This window comes from Thalassophryne amazonica, chromosome 17 (assembly GCF_902500255.1).
Source record: "Thalassophryne amazonica chromosome 17, fThaAma1.1, whole genome shotgun sequence".
Taxonomy (NCBI): Eukaryota; Metazoa; Chordata; class Actinopteri; order Batrachoidiformes; family Batrachoididae; genus Thalassophryne; species Thalassophryne amazonica.
The window spans coordinates 43,004,760-43,018,617 of NC_047119.1; positions in this window are offsets into that span (position 1 = coordinate 43,004,760).

A 13,858-nucleotide genomic window follows, 5' to 3' on the forward strand; every position below is an offset into this window, starting at 1 on the left:
CCAGATTGTCTAGGTTTGTCCCTTCTTTCTCATGTTACTTTCACAGTGTTGTCTTTTACAGACCCACTTTACTGTACTGTGTTTACTGAGTTTGCCTGTTATTTCTAGATCTGGTTGCCTGGTAGGCTTAAACTCTGTGTGTTGACGTTCTGGTTGTTTTGGATAATCCGTCTGCTGCTCCCTCTGTAAGGTTGTTGCATGTTGAATTAAGCACCCTTGTGTTGACCTCAGCCTGTATAACAACCAGGGCTGCTTTAAACTGTGCAGTTTTTGTCTGCTGGACAGTAAACTTACTTTTACCTTCTGTCCTTGTGGTTCTCTGCATTTGGGTCCCGTGTCTAAGCCCTTACAGCTTGTCGAACTGAAACGTAGGCATTACTGCTGCAAAGTCGTTCAGAAACTGAGATATGACACTGATTCATTCTAACCTAATAACCTTGAGGTAAATGGAAGATATATCCTTTGACCAGCTACAGGCAACGTTGCTTGTTGCTCCACAGGAAAATATCAAAGGACATAGTTAATTGCACAATTACTCCCACTAGCTCTTCCTTTTCAATACTCATTAAAAACAATCCAACAAGGATCCGAAAAGTTTTTTACACTGTCATTACTGGATAATTGTCCTCCACAAGGGGGACATTAAAACCTCCATGCATCCATAACTGTTCTCATCATTACAATAGCTCACCCACACATTCCGTTGTTTTTCATATCGTAGACACCAAAATCTTGGATAAGTTCACATGCGAGGACTCTGACCTTTGTAAGCTCTTTAAGTCGGGGTCAAAACCTAGCTGTCATATCTTATATCTTTTGTGTCGCCTCAGCAGATCCGAGATGATCTGCATGTTGATTTGGCACAAATTTTTACGCCGGATGCCCTTCCTGCGGAAACTCCACATTACAGGTACATCACAAATTAAAATATCACTGAAATTTATATATTTCAGTAATTCAATTCAAAAATTGAAACTCGTATATTATATAGATTCATTACACACAGTGACATATTTCAAGCATTTCTTCTAATTTTGATGATTATGGCTTAACACGTAATGAACACCCAAAATTCAGTATCTCAGAAAATTAAAATATTGTGAAAAAACTCAATATTAGGGTCATTGCTAAAGACACTGGTTGTTCAGAGGGTTGTATCCAAGCATATTAATGGTAGGTTGAGTGGAAAGAAAATGCGTGGTAGAAAAAGGTGCACAAGCAACAGGGACTGCCCAAGCTTGAGAGGATTGTGAAGAAAAGGCCATTCAAAAATTTGGGGGAGATTCACAAGGAGTGGACTGCAGCTAGAGTCAGTGCTTCAAGAGTCACCACAAACAGATGTACCCAGAACATGGGCTACAACTGCTGCATTCCAAGTGTCAAGCCACTCCTGAACCAAAGACAATGAGGAAGAGGAAGAAGAGTTTTACTTGGGCTAAGGTGAGAAAGGACTGGACTGTTGCTCAGTGGTCCAAAATCCTCTTTTCAGATGAAAGCAATTTTGAATTGCATTTGGAAATCAAGGTCTCAGAGTCTGGAGGAAGCATGAAGAGGCACAGAATCCAAGGTGCTTGAGGTTCAGTGTGAAGTTTCCACAACCAGTAACATATGGAGCAATGTCATCTGTTGGTGTTGGTCCACTGTGTTTTATGAAGTGCAAAATCAGTGCAGCAGTAAACCAGAACATTTTAGAGCACTTAATGCTTCCTTCTGCTGACAAGCTTTTTGGAGATGCTGATTTCATGCTGGTTTAATGACTATGGTATCACTGTGCTTGATTGGCCAGTAACTCACTTGACTGAAACAGTATAGAGAATCTATGGGGTATTGTCAAGAGGAAGATGAGAGACCCAACAATGCAGATGAGCTGAAGACCACCATCAAAGCATCCTGGGCTTCCATAACCCCTCAGCAGTACCACAGGCTGATTGCCTCCATGCCATGCTGCGTTGATGTGGTAATTCATGAAAACGGAGCCTCGACCAAGGTTTGAGTGCATATACTGTAGAGTAGATGGTGATACTGTACGGTTAGGGGAGCTGATGGTCTAGTGGCTAAGGTGTTGGACTTGAGACCAGAAGAGCCTCGGTTCAAATTCCAGCCTGACTGGAAAACCACTAAGGGCCCTTGGGCAAGGTCTTTAATGCCCTATTGCACCCGTTGTGTACTGAGCGCCATGTATGGCAGCACCCTCGGGGTGAATGTGAGGCATTATTTGTAAGGTGCTTTGAGCGTCTGATGCAAATGGAAAAGCACTATATAAATACAGTCCAGTTATCATTTAGATGGACCTACTTTCCAGTAGGCCAACATTTCTGTTATGATTGGAGCCAGGAACAGAGTCCAAGTAAACCCCAAAAGGCAGCCAGGACTCAGGTATATAAATTCAAAAATCAAGGTGCTTTAATAATCCAAGGTGATATAGTGTCAAACATACTGAGACGAGGTGAGCAGACAGTGAGGGAACCAAGAGTAAAGGATTAACAAAAATACTGGAACACCGCAGGGACAGAAGACACTAAAAATACTTACAACTGAGGAGCAAAAGGAGATGTCTAACACTCAAAACGCTTGAACAGAAAACGAGGAGTGGCTTATAAGGCGGCCGGGCGCCAAGAGCCGGAAGGCTTACTAGCCTGGCTACCGTGAGGGTTTTCCTCGCGGTACAGGTGAATATAAACACTAAACTGATGAACAACAGATGTGCAGGAACAAGAAAGTGGCAACAGATGCACATGAATAAACAAAACACACTCAGATACAATAACTGAAAAGACAATAATTGGAGATGGTGTCGCTGACCGAACGGTCCCCCCTAAAAATTGGTCCGCCCTGCCTCAATGTGCATGAGACTGAAGAGACTCTGTTGCAGAAGCTGCTGAGCTCCGAAATGACACATGCGCAGTGGAGGCAGGGCGGACCGATTTTTAGGGGTTGACCGTTCAGTCTACGACAATGGAACACTAAAACTGACAAGAAAGGGTGAGTTAAAAAATAATAACAATCAACAACCAAAGCTGCAGATGAAGAAGAAACACACATGGAAATAGCTGACAGCCTCGAAGGAGAACTTATACGAAAACTAAGAACGGACCATCAGTGATAACAAACATATAAGACAATCAAAACCAAAACCATGAATACAACAGAACAAAGACGAAGAACTAGGAATAAACTGATTTATTATATGGCTGTGACGCTATACATGCTCTGATTGGCTGAGTACCAGTCGGATCGGTTACCATGACAGTCGGTCCGCAACACGTATTTTCGTTACAAACCAGAAAGCAAAAAACATTATTAAAAAACCCAAGTCGGACATAAACACTCCATAAATATGTAAACACCATCTGAAAAAACACACAGTATGAGAGCTACCCAGCATCTGTTAGCAAGTTATTCATGGAGGTGAAGCAAACAGGTCTGACTATGAGACTATGGGTGCTGCCATACAAGGCGCTCACTACACACCTGGAGCAATAGCGGATTAAAGACCTTGCCCAAGGGCCCTTAATGATTTTCCAGTCAGGCGGGGATTTGAACCCAGTATCTTCGGGTCTCAAGCCCAACACCTTAGCCACTAGACCATCACCTCCCCAACTGTAAGTTTGTGTGTTTATATACAGATGTATGTATAAGTTTGGGCACCCCTGATGATTTCCATGATTTTCTTTTATAAATCATTAGTTGTTTGGATCAGCAATTTCTGTAAAATATATCATATAGCAGACAAACACAGTGATATTTAAGTAGTGAAATGAAGTTTATAGGATTTACAGAAAGTGTGCAATAATTCTTTAAACAAAATTAGGCAGGTGCATAAATTTTGGGCACCCCAACAGAAAAAATATATCAATATTTAGTAGATCTTCCTTTTGCAGAAAAAACAGCCTCTACATGCTTCCTATAGCTTCCAGTAATAGTCTGGATTCTGGTTGAAGGCATTTTGGACCATTCTTCTTTACAAAACAACTCAGGTTTGTTGGTTTCCGAGCATGGACAGCCCGCTTAAAATCACACCACAGATTTTCAATAATATTCAGGTTTGGGGACTGAGATGGCCATTCCAGAATGTTGTACTTGTTCCTCTGCATGAATGCCTTAGTAGATTTTGAGCAGTGTTTAGGGTCGTTGTCTTGTTGAAAGATCCAGCCCTGGTGCAACTTCAACTTTGTCTCTGATTCATGAACATTGTTCTCAAGAATCTGCTGATATTGACTGGAATCCATGTGAACCTCAACTTTAACAAGATTCCCACTACCTGCACTGGCCACACAGCATGTTGGAACCACACTGTAGGTAGCAAGTGTTTTTCTTGGAATGCTGTGTTCTTTTTCAGCCATGCATACTGCCCCTTGTTATGTCCAAATAACTTAATTTTAGTTTCATCAGTCCACAGCACCTTATTCCAAAATGAAGCTGGCTTGTCCAGATGTGCTTTAGCATACCTCAAGTGACTCTGTTTGTGGCGTGTATGCAGAAAAGGCTTCCTCTGCATTACAGCATCATACACCATCTCTTTGTACAAAGTGCACTGTACAGTTGAATGATGCGCAGAGGCACTATCTGCAGCAAGATCATGTTGTAGGTGTTTGGAGCAGGTCTGTGGGTTGACTATGACTGTTCTCACCATCCTTCACTTCAGCTTATCTGAGATTTTTCTTGGTCTGCCACTTCAGGCCTTAACTAGTACTGTGCCTGTGGTCTTCCATTTTCTCACTATGTTCTTCACAGTGGAAACTGACAGCTGAAATCTCTGCGATAGCTTTTTGTATCCTTCCCCTAATCCATGATATTGAACAGTCTTTGTTTTCAGGTCATTTGAGAGGTGTTTAGAGGCTACCATGTTGCCACTCATTAGAAGAGATGCAAAGAGGGGAAATATTTGCAAATGGCCACCTTAAATACTCTTTCTCATGATTGGATTCACCTGTGTAAGGAGGTCAAGGGTCATTGAGCTTACCAATCCAATTTCGTGTTCCAATAATTAGTGCTAAATGTATTCAAAACAATAAAATGACAAGGGTGCCCAAATTTATGCACCTTCCCAATTTTGTTTAAATAATTATTGCACACTTTCTGTAAATCCTGTAAACTTCATTTCACTTCTCAAAGTGTGTTCGTCTGCTATTTGATATATTTAACTGAAATTTCTGATCCAGACAACCAATGATTTATAAACAAAAATCCTGAAAATTATCATGGGTGCCCAAACTTTTGCATACAACTCTATATAATAGCTATATAGTAAACGATTTATTAACCTTGCCTGCTCGGTCTGTACGGTGATATCAGGGAATACCTGTTTTTCGCACGGACTTCGCTAATGCTCAGACCGTACTGACAACACGTTGGTCTGATATTTCCCCGTACAAACTTCACAGTTGGTTAATAATCCTTTAGTACATGACACCGGGGATACAGACTGGGGACAGACACAAACCCATAACACGGAAGATTACAAACACAACATCTGCCATACCCAACACACAGAGGATGGACTGAAGCAATGTGCATGACATACAGACAGACCACAGGGAGACAAGTGCACGAAGGAACACACAATGAAGTCTCAAATCCTAACCAGTGGGGTACATACACTCCAGAATAAAGTCATGACAGACCAACAACAAACACAGACAGTGACAGACACGGATGACAACACACAGATGGGGGAGTAACAGTGGAACACCAAAACACACACTTACAGCAGAAACAGAGGGCACACAGAAACACATATGCGACCAACAGAATTACACACCCACATATGTGGGACTCACACAGGGCTTGGACACAAAGCATGAACACGCCCACACACGCACCAGACAAACATGGTCCAGGGGTGCGCACGCATACACACACACACACACACACACACCCACACACAGAATTTCTGAGAAACTGAATTTTGGATTTTCATTATTTGTAAGCCATAATCATCAAAATTAAAAGAAATAAATGCTTGAAGTATATCGTTCCATGTGTAATGAATCAATATAAGACTGTATATGTGTGTGTGCGTGTGTGTATCTCAGCCCCCTCACCCCTGTTTAGAGCAGGGTTCATCATGTTAACAAGGATGGCTTCCTTTACACATCTTTCAAGACGACCATAATCCCCATCTCAAACATGAACGTTATCTTGAAAGGTGTGTCCTTTTTCCTTCAGGTGCTTGTAGATGGCTGAGTCCTGACAGGAGGAATCAGCCCTCCTGCGTTGAGCTGTTCGGGTTCTTTCAGTGTAACACTCGTTGCAGTTCTTGCTGCACTGAACTGTAGACACCAGCTTGCTTTTGGGTAGGTGAGTGGTTTGAGGGGGTGCTGTGTTTGGGGTGAACCCGTTTCTGTCTGGTGTTGCTGGGTTTTGAAAAACACAAGGATGTTGTGTTTGCTGAACATCCAGAGTTTCTCAGAATTTCCAGCCACATGTGGAATTCCAATATTATTCTAATATTATATTCCTTTTGTTCTTCATCACCCACAATGTTGGCGTTCTTTTTGGCTTCTGCAGTTGTTTTCACAAAGGTCCAGTTAGGATCTCCACAAGCTTTAAAAGCTTTCTTCAGGTGCTGATGTTCCTTATCTTGGTCAAATCAAATCAAATCAAATCTATTTTATTTATATAGCACCAAATCACAACAGACAGTTGCCCCAAGGCGCTTCACACTGCAAGGCAAAGCCATACAACAATCACGGAAAAACCCCAACAGTCAAAACGACCCCCTGTGAGCAAGCTCTTGGCGACAGTGGGAAGGAAAAACTCCCTTTTAACAGGAAGAAACCTCCAGCAGAACCAGGCTCAGGGACGGGCAGTCTTCTGCTGGGACTGGTTGGGGCTGAGGGAGAGAATCAGGAAAAAGACATGCTGTGGAGGGGAGCAGAGATCAATCACTAATGATTAAATGCAGAGTGGTGCATACAGAGCAAAAAGAGAAAGAAACACTCAGTGCATCATGGGAACCCCCCAGCAGTCTAAGTCTATAGCAGCATAACTAAGGGATGGTTCAGGGTCACCTGATCCAGCCCTAACTATAAGCTTTAGCAAAAAGGAAAGTTTTAAGCCTAATCTTAAAAGTAGAGAGGGTATCTGTCTCCCTGATCCGAACTGGGAGCTGGTTCCAGAGGAGAGGAGCCTGAAAGCTGAAGGCTCTACCTCCCATTCTACTCTTACAAACCCTAGGAACTACAAGTAAGCCTGCAGTCTGAGAGCGAAGCGCTCTATTGGGGTGATATGGTACTATGAGGTCCCTAAGATAAGATGGGACCTGATTATTCAAAACCTTATAAGTAAGAAGAAGAATTTTAAATTCTATTCTAGAATTAACAGGAAGCCAATGAAGAGAGGCCAATATGGGTGAAATATGCTCTCTCCTTCTTGATCTTGGGCACTTTTTGGGTTGTTTTCAGCCCAGTGTTGCAGGGTTCTGAAAATTCCCAGCTTGTGTTCCAGCAGGTGGTGGAATCAAACAGAAGGTACCAGTCTCACTCTCTGTGCACTTCATATAAACTCCAATGTACAAGTGCCTGTCATCATCAGTGTGAAGATCCACCCAGAACAGGCAAACTGTTATTCTTCAGATCCTCTCGGGTGTTGTTGTCCTCCGAGCTGATATGTTCCTTTAAGGCAGGTGGCTCAACGGTTTCACTCTGTGATTTACAAGATGCATTCAGGGATCAATATGTTTGCCAAGGATGCTGACTGCAGTATAATTGCCGAAGATCTGAGGCTGAAGAATACATTAGAGTGACAGGTAGTGCACGCTTCCAGAATAATGCTTTGGACAAGGACGCTACAGCAGGGCTGATATTTGCCAATAAGGGCTTGAACTTTGCTTCTCTGGTTGATGGAGGGACTACTTACTATGCTGTGCTGCTGCTGCACCCTTCAGGAAGTGGCCAACTCACTGAGACGTGATGGCTGGCTCATTACACTGAGTCTGCCCTTGTAGCGTGAGACTGTCTGTCACCACAAGCCAGAGAGAAGTGGTCTGATGGCACAGGAAAACAGTCACAGTCTGTTTGTGTCCGGCGTACCTGTCATCAACGTTCCCATGCAGTAGGAATGTCATGATTGTTGTGCATGAATGTTCATGTTTTCCTATATGCAAATGAATGAAGAAACAAACTGACGTCAGACAAAGATGAGTTGACCAGATTTTTTCGAAATCAAGGTGCATTTCTGGAAAGTGTGTGCAATAGCCATTAAGAAAATGCATGATTTCTTTTTCCCTGAAGGAGCCATGGTGGTCATCTTGGATTTTTAAAAATGGCAACTCAAAGTGGGAGTTTTTTTTTCCAATATCTTGGCTTCTAGGTGACCCAGAGTTTTGGTTCCATTGAGTAACTACACACTTTCAGGTCTGAACAATCTAACTGTGCTAATTACACATTTATTGATGGCCATCTTGGATTTAAAAAAGAATGGGAATTTTTCTAACATCTCAGCTTCTGGGTGACCTAGCATATTGGTTCCGTTGACTAAATACTCACTTTCAGATTTTCAGGGTCAATGAATCTAATGGTGGTAATCTTTCTTGAACATTTATAGGTGGCTAATGTGGATTTTTAAAAATGGCAGCTCAAAATGAGAGTTTTTTCCAGTATCTCTGTTTCTAGAAGACTTAGGATCTTGGTTCCATTTACTAATCACACACTTTTAAGACCACATAATCTAATGATGCTAATTACACATTTATGGGTGGCCATGTTGGGTTTTTTTTAAGTTGTATCTCATTTTTTCCTCCAAGATCTCTGCTTCTAGGTGACATAGGATCCTGCTTCCATTGGCTAAATACATACTTTCAGGGCCAAAGAATCTAATGGTGTGAATAACATATTTATGGGTGGCCATCTTGGATTTGTACATGTGACTTTTCCCATGTATACTTTTTATAATTAACTTTACCATTAGCGATGATTAGCATGTACTCCATGCTAACAATTTGTACTAACAGTGACTCACATTAGCATGTGGGATCATTGTAACCATCATTAACATTTTGTTTAATGCAGCCATCAATAATCAAACACACCATGTCAGCATAATATTGTCCAATCTATGTAGCGGTATTCTCCAGAAATGAGGTAAAAATCCAGAAAAACTTCCAATTCTTTCAATTTCAATTTATTTTCAGTTTATTTCCTTTATATAGCGCCAAATCACAACAGAGCTGCCTCAAGGTGCTTCACACAGGTAAGGTCTAACCTTACCAACCCCCAGAGCAACAGTGGTAAGGAAAAACTCCCTCTGAGGAAGAAACCTCAAGCAGACCAGACTCAAAGGGGTGACCGTCTGCTTGGGCCATGCTACAAACATAAATTACAGAAATAATTTACAGAACAATTCACGGACAAATATACAAGAATTGCTGTTGGTGCACAGGACAGGAGGATCTCCAACACAAACACAACTCCCATCTCTGGATGGAGCTGCACCTTAAACAGAGAAAAAACAGAATCAGGCATCAGAAAGACAAAAAATACTGTATAATTTGCCAGCATTAATCAACAAGAAAAACAGAAGAAATAGTAAGGTGATCGCCGGCCGCTAGCCCTAAGCTTCACTAAAAGACCCAGAATTTAGGTGAAGTTGAGGCTGCGGCCCGCTCCAATTACTAATAACATGAATTAAAAGAGTAAAAAGCGTAAAACAAAACTGCACCAGTATGCTAGCCATATGAAAGGGAAAATAAGTGCGTCTTAAGTCTGGACTTGAAAGTCTCCACAGAATCTGATTGTTTTATTGACGCAGGGAGATCATTCCACAGAACAGGGGCACAATAAGAGAAAGCTCTGTGACCGCAGACTTCTATTCACCTTAGGGACACAAAGTAGTCCTGCACCCTGAGAATGTAAAGCCCGGGACGGTTCGTAAGGTTTAATTAGGTCATCTAGGTAGGGAGGTGCCAGTCCATGAATAATTTTATAGGTTAGTAGTAAAACCTTAAAATCTGATCTCACTGGGACAGGAAGCCAGTGAAGAGACGCCAAAATGGGTGTAATGTGGTCAAACTTTCTGCTTCGTGTCAAAAGTCTGGCTGCAGCATTCTGAACCAATTGGAGACCCCTAATGCTAGATTGCGGTAAACCAGAAAATAGAACATTGCAGTATTCCAATCTAGAAGAGATGAACACATGGATCAGGTCTCAGCATCAGCCATAGACAGGATGGGACGAATCTTCGCTATATTTCGCAGGTGGAAGAAAACAGTTCTAGTAATATTTCTAATATGGAGACCAAAGGACAACGAAGGATCAAAAATTACCCCAAGGTTCCTCACTTTGTCAGTGTGATGTATGACACACAAGCCTAGGCTGAGTGTTAACTGGTCAAATTGATGCCGAAGTCTCACTGGACCAAGAACCATCATTTCAGTCTTCTCAGAGTTTAAAAGTAGGAAGTTTCTAGACATCCAACTTCTCACTGATGCAAGGCAATCTTCTAAGGATTTTATGTGAACGAGATTACCAGCAGTTATCGGCATATATAACTGAGTATCATCTGCATAGCAGTGAAAGGTAATCCCAAAATCAATCAATCAATCAATTTTATTTATATAGTGCCAAATCACAACAAACAGTTGCCCCAAGGCGCTTTATATTGTAAGGCAAGGCCATACAATAATTACGGAAAAACCCCAACGGTCAAAACGACCCCCTGTGAGCAAGCACTTGGTGACAGTGGGAAGGAAAAACTCACTTTTAACAGGAAGAAACCTCCAGCAGAACCAGGCTCAGGGAGGGGCAGTCTTCTGCTGGGACTGGTTGGGGCTGAGGGAGAGAACCAGGAAAAAGACATGCTGTGGAGGGGAGCAGAAATCAATCACTAATGATTAAATGCAGAGTGGTGCATACAGAGCAAAAAGAGAAAGAAACACTCAGTGCATCATGGGAACCCCCCAGCAGTCTAAGTCTATAGCAGCATAACTAAGGGATGGTTCAGGGTCACCTGATCCAGCCCTAACTATAAGCTTTAGCAAAAGGAAAGTTTTAAGCCTAATCTTAAAAGTAGAGAGGGTGTCTGTCTCCCTGATCTGAATTGGGAGCTGGTTCCACAGGAGAGGAGCCTGAAAGCTGAAGGCTCTGCCTCCCATTCTACTCTTACAAACCCTAGGAACTACAAGTAAGCCTGCAGTCTGAGAGCGAAGCGCTCTATTGGGGTGATATGGTACTATGAGGTCCCTAAGATAAGATGGGATCTGATTATTCAAAACCTTATAAGTAAGAAGAAGAATTTTAAATTCTATTCTAGAATTAACAGGAAGCCAATGAAGAGAGGCCAATATGGGTGAGATATGCTCTCTCCTTCTAGTCCCCATTAGTACTCTAGCTGCAGCATTTTGAATTAACTGAAGGCTTTTCAGGGAACTTTTAGGACAACCTGATAATAATGAATTACAATAGTCCAGCCTAGAGGAAATAAATGCATGAATTAGTTTTTCAGCATCACTCTGAGACAAGACCTTTCTAATTTTAGAGATATTGCGTAAATGCAAAAAAGCAGTCCTACATATTTGTTTAATATGCACTTTGAATGACATATCCTGATCAAAATGACTCCAAGATTTCTCACAGTATTACTAGAGGTCAGGGTAATGCCATCCAGAGTAAGGATCTGGTTAGACACCATGTTTCTAAGATTTGTGGGGCCAAGTACAATAACTTCAGTTTTATCTGAGTTTAAAAGCAGGAAATTAGAGGTCATCCATGTCTTTATGTCTGTAAGACAATCCTGCAGTTTAGCTAATTGGTGTGTGTCCTCTGGCTTCATGGATAGATAAAGCTGGGTATCATCTGCATAACAATGAAAATTTAAGCAATGCCGTCTAATAATACTGCCTAAGGGAAGCATGTATAAAGTGAATAAAATTGGTCCTAGCACAGAACCTTGTGGAACTCCATAATTAACCTTAGTCTGTGAAGAAGATTCCCCATTTACATGAACAAATTGTAATCTATTAGATAAATATGATTCAAACCACCGCAGCGCAGTGCCTTTAATACCTATGGCATGCTCTAATCTCTGTAATAAAATTTTATGGTCAACAGTATCAAAAGCAGCACTGAGGTCTAACAGAACAAGCACAGAGATGAGTCCACTGTCTGAGGCCATAAGAAGATCATTTGTAACCTTCACTAATGCTGTTTCTGTACTATGATGAATTCTAAAACCTGACTGAAACTCTTCAAATAGACCATTCCTCTGCAGATGATCAGTTAGCTGTTTTACAACTACCCTTTCAAGAATTTTTGAGAGAAAAGGAAGGTTGGAGATTGGCCTATAATTAGCTAAGATAGCTGGGTCAAGTGATGGCTTTTTAAGTAATGGTTTAATTACTGCCACCTTAAAACCCTGTGGTACATAGCCAACTAATAAAGATAGATTGATCATATTTAAGATCGAAGCATTAAATAATGGTAGGGCTTCCTTGAGCAGCCTGGTAGGAATAGGGTCTAATAGACATATTGATGGTTTGGAGGAAGTAACTAATGAAAATAACTCAGACAGAACAATCAGAGAGACAGAGTCTAACCAAATACCGGCATCACTGAAAGCAGCCAAGATAACGATACATCTTTGGGATGGTTATGAGTAATTTTTTCTCTAATAGTTAAAATTTTATAGCAAAGAAAGTCATGAAGTCATTACTAGTTAAAGTTAAAGGAATACTCGGCTCAATAGAGCTCTGACTCTTTGTCAGCCTGGCTACAGTGCTGAAAAGAAACCTGGGGTTGTTCTTATTTTCTTCAATTAGTGATGAGTAGTAAGATGTCCTAGCTTTACGGAGGGCTTTTTTATAGAGCAACAGACTCTTTTTCCAGGCTAAGTGAAGATCTTCTAAATTAGTGAGACGCCATTTCCCCTCCATCTTACGGGTTATCTGCTTTAAGCTGCGAGTTTGTGAGTTATACCACGGAGTCAGGCACTTCTGATTTAAAGCTCTCTTTTTCAGAGGAGCTACAGTATCCAAAGTTGTCTTCAATGAGGATGTAAAACTATTGACGAGATACTCTATCTCACTTACAGAGTTTAGGTAGCTACTCTGCACTGTGTTGGTATATGGCATTAGAGAACATAAAGAAGAAATCATATCCTTAAACCTAGTTACAGCGCTTTCTGAAAGACTTCTAGTGTAATGAAACTTATTCCCCACTGCTGGGTAGTCCATCAGAGTAAATGTAAATGTTATTAAGAAATGATCAGACAGAAGGGAGTTTTCAGGGAATACTGTTAAGTCTTCAATTTCCATACCATAAGTCAGAACAAGATCTAAGATATGATTAAAGTGGTCAACTGAGTCTAATAATAGATTAAATGCAGTGTTGAGGCTGTCATTCTCAGCATCTGTGTGGATGTTAAAATTGCCCACTATAATTATCTTATCTGAGCTAAGCACTAAGTCAGACAAAAGGTCTGAAAATTCACAGAGATGCCGCAATATGTGCCCAAGGGGTGCTATATAAAGAGAGAAAAGCAGGGGGCCTAAGACAGACCCCTGAGGAACCCCAAATTTCATGTCACTAAGGTTAGAGGTAGTGTTACTCTACAAAACACAGTGAGAACAAGTATGATGTCAGCCATGCAAGGGCACTCCCAGTAATCCCAAAATGATTTTCCAGCCTATCAAGTAGAATATGATGATCCACTGTATCATATGCAGCACTGAGATCTAACAGCAACAGAACCGTAGTGGTGTCCGAATCCATTGTAAGCAGAAGATCATTCACCACTTTAGTGAGAGCCATTTCTGTGGAATGATATTTTCTAAAAGCAGACTGCAGCGGCTCAAAGAGATTATTCTCAGTAAGATAGTGTACAAGCTGCCGTGACACCACTTGTTCCAGAATTTTAGATAGAA